General features: G+C 46.1%; 1 protein-coding gene across 1 annotated transcript in view; it reads right to left on the bottom strand.

Annotated features, from left to right (window-relative positions):
* Nucleotides 1–12,629, bottom strand: part of LOC147659471 (dynein axonemal heavy chain 5-like) — a 566,399-nt gene that overhangs the window by 196,701 nt on the left and 357,069 nt on the right. The gene's annotated exons all lie outside the window — the stretch shown is intronic.

Raw genomic sequence — 12,629 nt, 5'->3', positions numbered from 1 at the left:
TTACACCATACAAGAACATGGATGGACTCTCGGCTACTCGTTGAATGGGACATGCCAAAGGTGTGGGGACTGTCGAAAAACATGGGTCCTCGCTCATGGCAACAACAGGCTCTCTTGTATCAATTTAGGGCTTATTGAAAGTCTGACAGACATAGTCACTGGTAATACAGACTCAATTATTTGTTGTCCATCATTCACATTGTGTATGCACAAACAAGGAAAAACTGAAAGACAGTGTGTTAAACTGCACAAAAGGTGTAGATTGGCTAAACTCTTAATCCAGGCAAAGACCTCCTTCCATTGGAGAGTAGAAGCATGACTGGTATAAACAACAATTTAGTAAAGTGAATCGACCCACTGCCTATGTAGCAGTCTTTCTTCCTCTAAACATTTAGAAGGGGGATAATCCGGTGGTGAAATGCAGACTCATTTGATAAGACAGCAACCTGTTTTGTTCAACTGGTACTTCAATTGCCTTATATTCACACACACTAACTGAATACATTATTTTAAGGTCTATTTAATCGTTCCACAATCCCATTGATCTCATAATTGTACAACACACATACTTTATGTAGAATTCCATATACTGCCTGATTCCACTCCACCTCATTGAAACATAATTGTATCGCACGGTCTGAAAACCAAGTCTTTGGAAAGCCTTGCCTCTGATAGATGCTCTCCGTAAAGTTTAAGACTCCCTTGAAGCTAGTGTCTGCAACACACTTTATCCCAGGCCATTTCAAGAATAAATCCACCAACACAAATAGATATGGAGTAGGCAGTTCCCCATGCAGGGGACCACCAAATCAATACCAACCTTTTCTGATGGAAGAATTGGGAGATGCTGCTTCTGCATAAGAGATATCCCATACTTTAGCAGCTTATCCATCCGTTACAGCACTCAATGCTGAACAATTCCTTCATCCATAAGATTGAGACCAGCCCACGAAATGTCATGTATTGTCCATTCCTTGCTTTTTAGGTCTCGCCTGCGCAGCGCGCATGCGTAGCATAGGAGGATACCTTTAGAAATCGATTTTGTTTTTCAGGCAAAAACGTGAACGCATTGCATTGCTTTGAATGGCAACGCGTGCATGTTTGGCGACTCCCTTTAAGGAGTGAGCTTTGAAACCATTTGTTTGTCATTACCAGATGGTTCCTGCTCAATCCCGCAATGGAAACAGGCACAGGCGCCCTCCTCTCTCCCCTCCCCCTGCTGCCTCCGCCTCTCCTCATCATTTTTACTTTCAACGCATTGCGCTTGTTAAAGTTGACAGGGCAGCATCAGTCTTTGATGTAGTGCAGCATCAAAAACTGTGTGTGCGCTCCAGATGTGGCACACAGAAAAACAAAATTTACTTCAGAAGGTGCCCCCGTTTTGGGGTATGGTACGCCAGAAATGGTATTATAAGTGGTAGCAGAATTGAGAGTTAATTTAGACACGGAACCCCAGTTGAGTCTCCGTGTCCTTCACCAGTACCACAGATGAACACCAGTGAACTGGGCTTTATGTACCAGATGTGGCTTTTGACCGTACTTACTCTAGTCCCGGTGAGACACTGAGAACTAGACGCAGTGCTCCAACTGAGGCTCTGTGTGCTTCACCCAGTACCACAGATGAGCCGTTTTTTATCTCGACGTGATACACCGTGTGTTTGTGCGTGCGCAAGTGTGTATGAGGAAGCATGCATTACAGCTACCTGTGCAATAACTGTTCTATGTAGGGTAGGGAAGCTTGTGCTACAGCTGCTAGGAGCGTAAGTGAGAGAAGCTTTCTAAAAAAAATGTCACTGTCAAACAACAAAAACGAATGGTGTTTCCAACACTTCGTTTCAGTTGCAATCAACCTGTTTATTAAAAATCGAAGCAGTAGTAGTAGTGAAAATTGTGTCGCATGTAGTGAAAATTGTGTCAATTGAGTGTTGACCCCGTGGTGACTTTACCTGCCTTTTGACATTGAGAGCATCAGTAGGAGACAATAAAGATCATACAATTTTAAAAAAACGAAAACGAGCTAAACATGGAAAATAGCTCACTAGTGGCTGCAATGCAGCTCTGCAAAGAGAGAGCAGTACACAGACTCGAGTTCACATAAACTTTCAATGTAAATTCAGAATGGCTCCCTCTCTTTCAGGCTTCTCTAACCTTAACATGAAACCAACCCACAGCAGCGGCACACAGTGGTGCATTATTTACTGTTTACAGCAGGCAAGCCTTTTGTCTGTTTGAGGTGAGGAGCCTGCCGCAGCTCCCAGGACAAAGGGTCACGCAGGGTGGGGAGGGCCGGGGAGACGAGCTGGAGCCGTGTGTGACGCGCATGAACGGTGGGTCGTGGCATGCCCCTCACCCCATCAACCTCCCGGATGTGACCCACATAAACTGTGAGTCGGTGGCCCCTCACCCCACCAACCCGCCAGAACTGAAGTGATACACAAACCGTGGGTCGGTGGCATCCCTCTAACCCCCAGAATCTCCCCCCGGAAGTGGCACATAAACCGAAGGATTGTGGTCCCTAACCCCACCAATCCGCCAAAGGTGTCACACATAAACTGTGGGTCGGTGGCATCCTCTCACCCCGGAGGAGTACCGGCCTATAAGGAAGTCTGGTGGCCACAATGGATGCCTATGTCTTTCAAAAGCCGGTTGGGCTGGCTCACATGCCGACCTATGGACACACCTTCTTTTGGTGCCACTGGCCTGCAGTGCGTCCGCCTAGATTGTTTCGTACTCCGGCCTGCTCCGGCCTGAGCTGGGCTCAGTGGTGGCATTTGAAAGTGGTGCGGCGTAAAAGTTCAGAATGTTTGGACAGGTTTGGATCGACACTCTAACATGTAAAAATTACATGCAACATGCCACATACACTGCCTTTACTCACAAAACATTCTGCATAATGCGCCTTTTCTTGACACAGATTTTAGTCTACCATGTCACTAAATTTCCTCTTTTAAAGCTGCTTATTTCCAGTATCTTGGTTACAAAGATGGTGAGGAGTTCTTGGGTTAGAGAAAGCTGGCAGGAGAGCGCCCCAGCCGCGCCATTTTCTCCATGTAGGAAAAAGAGAGAGTGGACGGTCCTGCTTGAGGGCAGGGGGGGAGAGGCTTACCCAATGTTGTGGGTACTGACCGTTTGGTCGGCTCCAGGGCTGACCAAACAGTCATTACCCACAACAGTGGGCAAACCACTCCCCCCTGCCCTCGAGCAGGACCGCCTTCCACTCTCCCACAACTTTCACGCAGTGCGAGAAGCAAAAACATAAAATGGTAGTTTTTACCATTTTATGTTTCTGCTTCTTGCACTGCAAGAAAAAGCAGCGTGGCGACGCCCAAATGCCCCTATGGAGGAGCCGCCACTGGCTGGACTCCCAACCTGCAATGAGTTTTTTTCTTTCCCAAAAGACTCCATCACTGACGTGGTATAATCTTGCCGACTGCGCCAGTGGCCGCGTGAAGAAAACCACTCTAATGCAATGTTTCACGCTCTTAATGGAACATAGTGCTGTATCAAAATGGTGCTGCGAACCAAGGAAACGGCATCTTTATATACTGCTTATTGATCCACTAATAGAAAGCGTATGGATCTCGAGTCAGTTCTGTGGGCCTGCGCGAGGGATGTATTACCGCCCTTTCTATAAGTTAGGCCATGTCGTTTGCTTTACAATGGATGCCTGTGCTTCTGCTAGTAAAGGGAGCTCTGCAGAAGCCAGGGTGCTTTGAAGGAGGCTATGTGTTCTGCAAAGAATGTCTGTTTGTTCAGGTTGCATCCTTTCAGTGTTGATGCTTGGTAGTGATAACTGAGATCTGAGATCATTATCACAAACCTCCTGGCCATTAGCATCCAGAGCTGCGTTTACATTTACACATTTACACAGATGTACCAACTTCTGCAGCCTATTTCTGCCCTAAGAAGCTGCACTTTTATGGCTTTCACTGAGACTTTGCTATTTACAGTAGAGCTAGCTGCTCCCTTTCATATAGACGGCCTATTGCGAGACATCTTGTCAGCTTAGAGTGGGCTTAGAGACTGCCCATTGCTTACCATTGGCTGGCTTTATTGTCACTCTCATATGCTTGCTTGTTTGGTAGCTTGAGAGGCCTGTACTTCCTCACCTTGTGTTTGCCCCTCACATTGAGCATGCAGTGGTGGAAGGAGTGTCGCCCCACTGCTTTTAAGCAGTGCAAGCAGAAACATAAAATGATCATAATATTGTGTTATTATCATGTTATGCTGCTTCCTGCTCCTTTGTGGGCGGGTGGGTGGACGAAGCTGCTCTGTTCTTGGAGCAGGGCAGGGACGGAGTGGTTTGCCCACTCCTAAATGCGCAATGACTGTTTGGTTGGCCCTCTCGGCGGCCCAAACCAGTTATGCGCACTTTCCCTGTTACATTCCAGCCTGCATGGAAAACATGCCCAGGCCCCCCATTCCCTGGTTGAGTGTCAAACCAGGATGCTCAAAAAATCACATTGCTGCATTGCAGCATTGTGATGATTCAGTAGGGCCTGCTTCTAGTTCCTCGTTGTGCTCGAGGAGAGCAGCAGCAGAGACACGGGACCCAGCCGGCGGCAAAGTACGTTTATTTTTTAATTTAAAAAAAAATATTTTTGCCATGTGTGAGCCCCCTGTCTCTATCCCCCTGCGACCGCCACCCGTGAGCCATACCCTGGGAGCCGCCACTGGGAGCATGGACCTGTTACTTGTATTCTTCTACTGCTTGCTTTTCAAGCACTTTTTCATTTTGTTGAAGCACTCCTCCAGAGTGCATGTGTTTTGCAGCTGTCTCTTGTGCGCTTCTCATGCCCTCTCCATGTTCCTCTTTCTCTCCAGTGTGCTTCTCGACCTTTCCCCAGCGTTACACGTGTGCCCTCATGTTCGCCACCACCCCTCTTGCTTTCTGGCCCGTGTACTTTTCTTTCTGCCCCCGTGACCACATTGCTCTCTCTCATCTATTCGCTTTTCTTCCCCTCTACACTGCATGTTGCTCTCTCTTTGTGTCATTTTCTCCACCTACCCGCTCTTCCATGCTGCTTAGACCCCCATTCCCCTGTGTTGTTTTCTCACACCCGGGCCTCTATGTTGCTTCTTTCTTTCTATGTTTTTTCCTCTCAACTGTGTTGCTCCCCACCCACCCTCTTGCAAAACAAGCATTGGCATACTTCTTGTGTCTTTTGTGATGCTTATTACCTGACCCCTTCAAGGACTTTGAATGGAAGGACGAAAACTTAGAGCCCCCGGAGAGGTGCTTGGACCTTCCTCTTGACAGGGAGCGGGAAGGAGACCTCCAAGGCACCTGATGCCAGGCCACAAGTAGCTTTAGGTACCGCTCCCTCAAAGCTTTAGGAGTCATGGCCCAGCAGTTGGAGCAGGACTTTGGGTCATGGTCATGTTCATGGCACCAAAGGCACATGAGGTGGAGATCCCTAACTGACATAGTGCAATGACAACTACCGCACGGTTTGAATCCTGAGGCCTTTTTGGACATGATGGAACCTACACACCAATGAATAAATGTCGACAAAATGTAAAAAAAAGTCTTTCAGAAAATGATAGTGGGTAGCTCTCTTCATCCGATCTGCACTGGCTGGAGCGGAAATAAAAGAAGTGGCGTAAGCATGCCGAGGTGGCGCCTATATAGATGATGCAGATGTCACGATGACAGAGCCAACAACGATGACGTAAAATGGAGCTCACCAATGTCACCTACCAGCGCGCAGGGCTACTGCTCAAGAAAAATCTCCCAGATCCAGTCTGATGCCTGGGAAGTTCAAAGGTAAGGAATCAGCAGCTAGATGTCTCCATCAGATATTACGATGTTTGTTTCTTCGAGGTTTATTGCCATTACGTTTGAGATGCTATGTTTATATAATGTGTTAATCAATCTTTGTAACTTATCGCCATTTGGCTTAAAAGGACTACACTGTCTACATAGAGAAGTGTATTATGGGTTGACTTGCCAGTTTTGGCACATGGCTAAAAACAGAGTCCGCTGCAGGTACCAGGTCACACATGTACAAATTAAAGAGAGCCCGTGCTAGTACTCACCCATGTTTGAAGCCATGTTCGGTTTTTATTTTTCTTGAGATTGATGTATTATTTCCCAGTTTTGCTCTGGCCAGCGTGTCAGTACAGTAACTGAATGTCACGTAGAAGTGGATCTGGTATTTGCCGGGCTGTGAAGTTGAACGAGAGCAATGGGCATTTACATGGTCAATAGTCTTGCTGTAATCTATAAAACAGAGAGATGCACCACCTCAAAAGTTTGGTGTTTTCACCTTTCATTTGCTTCAGCCATCTGAGAGGCCTGTGGTCAGTTTATACAAGGAAGTGAGTACCAAACAGGTATGGTCTCAGCTTCTTCAGGGACTAAACCACAGCAAAGGCTTCCTTTTCAATGGCACTCCAATGCTGTTATCTGAGGAGCAACTTACTGCTAATGAAAGCTACAGGCAGGTCATGGGTATCAACAATGGTCTGGGACAGGACCGCTACTATCCCATGTTCAGAGGCATCAGTCTGCACTATGAACTACTTAGAAAAAACTGGAGCTTTCAGAATGGGTGCTGAGCACATTGATTCCTTTAAAATGTCAAAAGCCTTTTGACAGCTTACAGTCCAGTTTATCTCTTTTGGTTGCTTCTCGTAGGCCAATGTGTGAGGAGTGCCACAATGGTACCATAGCCCTTCGCAAACCTCCTGTAGTACTCAGTCAAGCCAAACAATGCCCTGAATTGAGTCTGGGTTGTTGGCGCTACCCAGTCCACAATTGTTTGGATCTTGGGCTGTAAGGGTGAACTTTCCCTCCACATACAAGGTGGCCCAAATATACAACAGATTCCTGCCCTATTTGGCACTTGCTTGCCTTGATGAGCAAGTTACTTAGCTTCAATAACGCCTTATCTGGTAGAGGAGATATCTAGCTGCAGATTCTTTATCTTTGGATTTCCCCAGGCATCAGACTGGATCCAGAAGATTTTTTGTGAGCAGTACCCAGGAGCGGCTCCTCCGCTAAGGCGAGGAGCTTCGCCCCACTGACTTGAAGCAGAAAAAAAGGAAAAAATAAAACGATAATAACATAATGCTATTATCATTTTTTTTCCTCCTGCTGAGGCAGCTTTGTGTGATGGGGCGGGACTGCAGAGTAGGGGAGGATTGGTAGAACCCTCCTGAGTGGAGACGCGAATGACGCTGCAGGATGTTGATGGACGGGTATGCCGAATAAAATAGTGACTTTATGAAAATATCGAGACAACGCGGTCTGAGTGGAGATCGATGGATTGTGGGAACTTTGCATTAGAGGATTAGCTAACAGACACCCAGAAATACAAAGAAACCCTTCCAAGGTTGTACCATCTCTCAGTGGAACCTTGCAATAATCAGCGCTGGCTAAACCCAGGCAGGATAGAAGACACACTCCTTTGGCAAGATATTTGAGGTAGCAAGCCCTTTTTTGATAAAAGATTATAATTTGGAGTGACTTCCTAGATTATTGATGTCCAATATTTTATATTGAAGACTAAACAAGAGAAAATCCAGGGTGTAGAGAACAAGTGTTGACATTTCTGGCGGGTCATGATGAAGGTGGCACCTATCATTGCTGTTTGCCACCGAAACGCATTGACGAAGTCTTTGTAAAATCCTACTGTTTGTAGTGGCTCTGCATTGGGCAATAGACAAGAACCAACTGAACGTGTTAACTTGCACAGATAGATTGAGTTGTGAATGTGTATGAGGTATGAGTGAGTGAGTGGATTGTTGGTGTCAGTTCTCTACCTGGTAATAAATGTATGAGAGTGTGAATAATGAATTTTGTATTATGAATCATTGATGACAATTATGTATTCTTTGATGAAATTTTTAAGCTGAAAATAATGATATGAAAAGAAGTACTAATAAAAAATAATTTAAATAAAAAGAAAATGAGAAGTACTAATGAAAAAATAATTTAAATAAAAAGAAAATGAGAAAGTAAAATGATTTTGTTATTGGTTGTTGTGCCCATGTCTGAATTTAGAGGTTAAATCCCGTAAGAAACTAGAGAGGTCACGAGGGAGTTGTTTCATAGGGGCACATGCATCAACCTATTTAGGAAGTGCAAACGGTGCGAATCGGTAAATTCGGCCGTTTGCACTTCCTAAATACGTTTTTGGGATGCATCATGCATTTTTGTGAAAATCGCTATTTTTAGCGATTTCCAAAAATGCGATTGCTTTTAAGGAATCGCAATTTTGCGATTCCATAAAAGCAATGCATCATTGTTTTGAAATTTGCGAATTTCAAAATAGGGGGTGCAAATAACCACGAGGTTGAACCTCGTGGTAATTTGCGAAAATGTTTAAATATGCACAAAAATGCATTTTTTCAAGTGTAATGTTACAGACACACATGTCCTTAGGACATGTGTGTGTGAAACATGCACTTAAAAATACATTACAGGGGTGCGGGGGGGGGTCCTTTGGACCCCCCCCTGTACCCATGTAATGCATGAACAAATTGCGATTCTAAAAAAGAAAATCACAATGTGAAAATGCCTCCCCAATGATTCCTATGGGCCTTTTGGCCCATAGGAATCAATGGGAATTGCGAATTCGCAATTTAGTATTCCCATAATATTTGCGATTCGGTAAAAATTGCGATTTTTACCGATTCTCAAATATTATGGGAAAAAAATCATGCATCCCATTTTGCAATTCCTAGTTTGCGATTCCCTAAAAATCGCAAATTAGGAATTGCAAAATCAAACAATGATGCATGTGGCCCATAGTGTTTACTCCCTCGAGGCCTGACCTGTCCTCTCTGCAAGTTTGAGGCCAGAATCCCTTGTTGGAACCGCTAGACCAAACCCCTGTACACAGCGTTGACGAGCCATTGCCAAGGTTTGTTGGCTCTGCACTTCAGAGATCTTCGGGCTACAAAAAGCTCCAGCTCCAGCACCTCTTCCCTCCAAGATCATGTGCTCTCACCACATCCCCTACACCGTGGTACTTCATCTTTGGTGAGCTGCTAGAGATCCTCTGTGCCTTGGGTCTGTGGGTCCTCTTGAGGGTCTTCTACTGCTTCAGTGGGCTCCCCTGCTTGCTCGAGTCCTTCTCATACTCTTCTGCTGTTGGTGAGTATCTTGGAACTGGGTAGTCCCAATGTTGTTCTTTTTTTGTGGTCCACCCCAGTTGCAGCTACCAAGGCTTGTTGGTGCTCCCGCCGGGCAACGACCACCTAGTTACCAACATCTGATGTGGGACAGCTCTTGCAAGGCTCCTGGTCTTCCTCAGTATTGCCCGGTCCTCACAGCTGCAGTGACAAGGTCACCGTCAACTTCTCTGAACCTCCCGATAACTTTGGGCATTGTGTCTCTGTGCCTTCTGGTCACCTTCGAGTGGCATAGACTCTGTCCCCTCTGCTTTGAGGTTTGTCACTTCCAGAATCCACCCTTGTATTCCATGGGATTTTCTCCAGAGGCATCTTCTTCTAAGCCTTCCATTGTCGTCTACAAAGGTTTCCGACATCTCTTCACCCCTATGCACCTGGCTTCCCTGATGTAGGTAACCTGGTTCCCGGGGCAACCACAGGTGGCGTGGCTCTCCAACCTTCCATCCTCCAAAGGAATTCTTCACGGTCTTCTGGGAAGTGTCCTTCTTAAAAACTGCAACTGTGACTTCTCCGTTGACTTCCATTGGGCACGCAGCTGTGTTCACACTCTGCACACAGCCTCCGTGGGGTTCCTGGGTACTTACCCTGGGTGGTTCTTTGTGTCTCTGGCTCCTGTGGGTTTTCTGGTGCAAGTTCCATTCTTCTTTGGCGTTTGCATTCCACTTTTTTAGTGTATGGTTTGGTCTCCCCCTGGAGACCACTGTACTCTGTGCTACTTTCCTGTTTGGATTTGAAGTATTTTTATGCACTGTTGGATTTCTACAGGTAGGAGGTATACCTATGTGATAGTGATATTGTGTAGTAATAAATATACTTTTTTGCGAACGCTGTGTAGTTTCTTTTCATCTATTTTACACTACAGATTAAACAGGTAAAACAAGCTGCTGAAGACTCCTTCAAGATAATACTGAAAGCTGCTCTCCACAGCTATAAATTTCAAAGCTTTCTATGGTTATCAAAGAGCACTAAAATTACCATAAGGGTTTCCTGGATCAGTGCAAGATGCACCACTTGAATAAGTGTGCACCATATACTAAGCCAACCTCCTACAAATTGCAAGTAACAAAAATATCTCTTTGACAAAACTAGTAACCTATGATCTATTTATATTATGTGCACTTTATGATCTGTGTGGTACATGTTCTTGGCAGCAGGCATATTAACCCTCTGCGCTACCTTATAATGAGTCAAAACTTCAACTAGACAAAAAAACAGGAAGAACATTAATCACCGGAGGTATCTTCACATTGTTATTGATGCCTGTAAATTGCTGGGGGCAAGGAATCCAGTAGCTGGTGCTTTTAAAACAATAATATACTTGCAAACATGGCACCCCCACCCCAAATCAGCTTCCGGTGTGGTGGCACTGATCACACCGCCCTAGAGCTGGCCCTGACCACTTCCTCCAGATAAACGGATATGAATGGAGACTTGGAAGATAAAACCTGCAGCTCGCTCATTCTCCGGGCAAATGTAATTGCCAGGAGGAAGGCTGTTTTAATCACGAGCAGCTGGAGGGGACAATTGTGAAGAGGCCCCAAAGGAGCACACATCAACAATGTGAGGACCAAAATAAGGTCCCTCTGGGGTACATTAAAAGGAAAAGGGGAAACACATGTACAAGCCCCTACAAAAATCAATTTACAATAGGGGACTTAAATAAAGAGGATTGGTCAGCCAGCCGCAAGAAGGCAGACAAAGCAGAAAGATAACCCTTCAGAGTGCCCAAAGCAGAGCCCTGCTGGGCAAGAGTAAGAATAAAAAGCAAAATATCAAAAAGGGAGGCAGAAAGTGGGTCAATAGAGTGTTATGTACAATATGATATAAATCGCTTCCAACGGCAGGCATATACCATCTAGGTGGATGATTGCCCGGCTGCCAGAATAACATTGCAGAAGTCAGGAAGAAGGTCCAAAGCTATCAACTGCCACCCCTCATTCTCAACACAGGAAGGTGGAAAGTTGACAAGTTCTGGTGGAGGACCCTCCCCTGCTGCTGCGACAGAAAATCCTTGATTGGAGGGTCTACACTCATGTTCAGAAGCTCGGGATACCAGACTCTCAGTGCACAGCCCAGAGCCAGAAGGATGACTTGGGCCTGGCTTTCTGATCTTCTTAAGAACTCTGGGAAGAAGTGGTTTGGGCGGAAAGTTGCACAGAAGTCCTGAGCTCCACTCGAGTCAGAAAGCATCTCTGAGCGAGAGCTGCCTTGGAAACTCCAGCGCGCAAAACTGCTGACATCGCACATTCTCAGTGGAGGCGAACAGATCTAGCCAAGGCTATCCCACTGCTGAAAGATACTCTGAGCCACCTTTGGGTGGAGACGTCATTCATGATCCGCTAAACATTGACGGCGGAGTTTGTTCGCTCTGACATTCAGGGAACCTGCCAGGTGTTGATCCAACAATGATATACTCTGCTGTTCTAGCCATGTCCAGAAAACAGGGCCTCTGGACAGAGAGTCCACAATGCCACCCACCTTGTTTGTTGCAGTACCACATGACAGTGGTGTTGTCCATGAACATATGCACTAGCATTCCCTTGATGGAGGGTAGAAAGGCTTTGAATGCCAGTCGAATCACACGGAACTCCAGCATGTTGATGTGGAGTCTGGATTCCACCGGAGACCGGAGTCCTTTGATCTCCACCTCTCCCAAATGGCTGCTCCATCCCAGGAATGATACATCTGTCACTACTGTGAGATCTGTTAGGGGAAGGGAGAGAGGTCTGCCTCTGACGCAATCGGGGTTCATTAGCCACCACTGCAGGTCATTTGCAGTTCCCTTCGAGATCTGGACCATGTCACAGAGATTCCCCTGATACTGCACCCACTAGAACTTCAGATCCCACTGCAGAGCCTGCATATGCCAGCTGGCATGCGTCACTTGCAGGATGCAGGAGGCCATGAGGTCCAGTAGCCTCAGATTTAGTTTAACCAAAACCCAAGATAGAGGCTGAAACATCGGCATCATAACCTAAATATCCTGGACTCACCGCTCAGGAAGATAAGCCCGGAAATGCACTGTGTCCAGTACAGCTCCAATGAAAGGGAGCATCTGAGAGGGAGGCAGGTTTGACTTTGCCACATTGATAATGATCACCAGCAACTGCAGGAGGTTCACCCTAGTCTAGAGGTGGGAGACAATAGGCTGGGGCAAGCGTGCCTTCAGCTAGGGGAAGAATGGCACCCCTGACCTGAGCATATGAACTACGACCAAAGCCATCACCTTGGTGAACGCCAGAGGGGTGCTGGTAAGGCCAAAAGGAAGCATGGTGAGTTGAAAATGCTCATGGCCTACCGTAAACTGCAAGTAGCACTGATGGGCAGGCAGGTCCTTTCCACGCTGAGAAGGCAGAACGAAAATTAATTGTGAATTACAAGAAATATAGGCTACACAGGCCGGATTCTATGGGCACCACCTCCGTATTTCCCCTTTTGTATTTTTTCAAAAACATGACTTGAATTTAATTTTAGATTCTACGAGAGAG

The sequence above is a fragment of the Lissotriton vulgaris genome, unplaced genomic scaffold, assembly GCF_964263255.1.
Source record: "Lissotriton vulgaris unplaced genomic scaffold, aLisVul1.2 SCAFFOLD_1229, whole genome shotgun sequence".
Classification (NCBI taxonomy): domain Eukaryota; kingdom Metazoa; phylum Chordata; class Amphibia; order Caudata; family Salamandridae; genus Lissotriton; species Lissotriton vulgaris.
Note: the sequence above shows the minus strand (reverse complement) of the source record. Positions and strands in the feature narration are given on the sequence as shown.